A 2,244-nucleotide genomic window follows, 5' to 3' on the forward strand; every position below is an offset into this window, starting at 1 on the left:
ACCCAAAAGAGCAAGGCCTAAATGGCAATGCCTTTTATGACCTAGCTTCAGAAATCACATACCATCACTTTTGCCATTTTTGGCTGATGATACAGACCAACACTGATACAGTGTTGGAAGAGACCATACAGGGGTGTAAATATCAGCAGACATGGTTTATTAGGGGCTACCTTGAAGGTGGCTACCACAATTGGGGTAAAAAAGTTTGAGAACCTGATTTGTCTAATCACCTACTTTATGTATAAATCTCAAATTATCACTAATTTGAGACTGATCATTCATATGTAGGTTTTACAATTGTAATTACAAAATACAAAGTTAAAGTGGCCTGTAGTCAATGATTAATGAGTAGTTATTTTTTAATTACTTAATTAATTAGTAGTTGTTGAGGCCACTTACTATAAGCACATTATAACGAGCATGCCTTTTACCCAATCTTTTATGTCTTGATCATTGTAGTAGTCTAACTGATCTCCCTGTTTCCATTTTTGTCCCCATCAGCCTCTTTACCACACAGCAGTCAGAAGAATCCATTCACTTTTTTTTACTTTTTTTATTATGGACATTTTTAAACATATAATGAACCCCCATATGTTCATTACCAGCTTCAACAGTTATTAACGTCGTTCTTTTTTCCAGACACCTTTCTCTGTGTGTGTGTGTCTCTGTCTGACTCTCTGTCTCTCTCTCTCTTTCTGTGTTTGTATGTGTTTCTCTGTCACTGTTTCTCTGTGTCTCTGTCCTTCTGTCTCTCTCTTCCCACATACTTTGGTTATTATTGATGCTGTTATTTGCCTAAAGAATTTTAAAGCAAATCTCAGACATTATATCATTTACTTGTAAGTACTTCAGTATGTACCTCTAATAGATAAGAAACTTTTTGAAAAACATAACAATTCTATGATCACAGCCAACGAAATTAACAATAATTCCTTACTATTATCTAACACCCAGTTCACGTTTGTTTTTCCTTGATTGTCTGTCTTTTATACAGCTGATTTGTTCAAGTCAGGATCTGACCACATTACATTACAACCTCTTAAGTCTCTTTTAATCTGTAACTGACATCCCTCCTTTTTAAAACTATTCACTTATTAAAGAAACTGGGGCGTTTATCTTATAGAATGTCCTGTTTTCTGGATTTGGCAGATCATGCATTTAGGATGTTTATTCTTCTTATTCCCTATAAATTAGTGATAAAGCCAGAGGCATGATTCATTCTTTAAGAATACTTAGAGAATTTTGTTGTGAATTTGTAAGGTTGTATATATTTGTTGTGTTTCAATCCACTGCAGTAATCATTCTTTTTGATGCTAAAATTGTCCTATTTTTGGCCAGTGAGAACCTTTTCAAGTTGAATGTCTATAGAATTTATAATGTTCACTTTTTAATTTCTGATACTTACTATTCTTGCCTCCTCTCTCTTTTTTTGATCAGTCTTTGTTCATCCTGTCCACTGTGTTTCTTTTCTGCTTTGTTAATTTCTTATCAACTTTATTATTCTATTTTCTTTGTTTTTGATTTTCTGTTTATTTTCTGACTTTCTTTTGTAACGTGCATTTAAGGCTGTAATTGTTCTCTAATCATAGCTTTAGCTTCATAACACAAATTTTAATAAGCCACGTTGTAATAACCACTCACTTAAATATTTTGTTATTTCTTTTGTTATTTCTTCTTTCACTTAAAATTGCATTTCTTAATTTCTTTTTTATAAGAAATATTTTATTCTAAAAAGCTTTAATTTATTGATCCAAATCTGCATGTGGGTGATATGACAAGAACTCATCATGCATGGGGGAACTCAATCAAATTGCTGCCACATAAAAGAGTTGTTTTTTTTTTACAAAATTCTTTATTTTTTTACTTTCTCATTTTTATTTTTTTAATTTTTTAAATGCCAGTTTATTTATTATTTTTTATACTATATATACATTTTTTTTAACATTTTATTTTTTTATTTTCCCCTTCCCACTCCCTCCCTTCTGGTAACTAGTCTATTGTCCATGTCCATTAGTGCATTTCTTAATTTCTAATCATGTGGGAACTCCATTTTTTAAATTGATATCTAGCTTAATTCCATCATGGTAAGAGATCATACTCAATATTACTTCAAGGTTTTGCAGTTTTTTTCAGACTTGCTTTATGACTTAACACAGTAAATTTGGCAAATGTTTCATGTGCACCAGAAAAGAATGTTCATTCTGCAGTTGCTGTGTGAAATGTTCCACATATGTGAATTAAGTC

This window comes from Pteropus vampyrus, unplaced genomic scaffold (assembly GCF_000151845.1).
Source record: "Pteropus vampyrus isolate Shadow unplaced genomic scaffold, Pvam_2.0 Scaffold776, whole genome shotgun sequence".
NCBI classification, from domain to species: domain Eukaryota; kingdom Metazoa; phylum Chordata; class Mammalia; order Chiroptera; family Pteropodidae; genus Pteropus; species Pteropus vampyrus.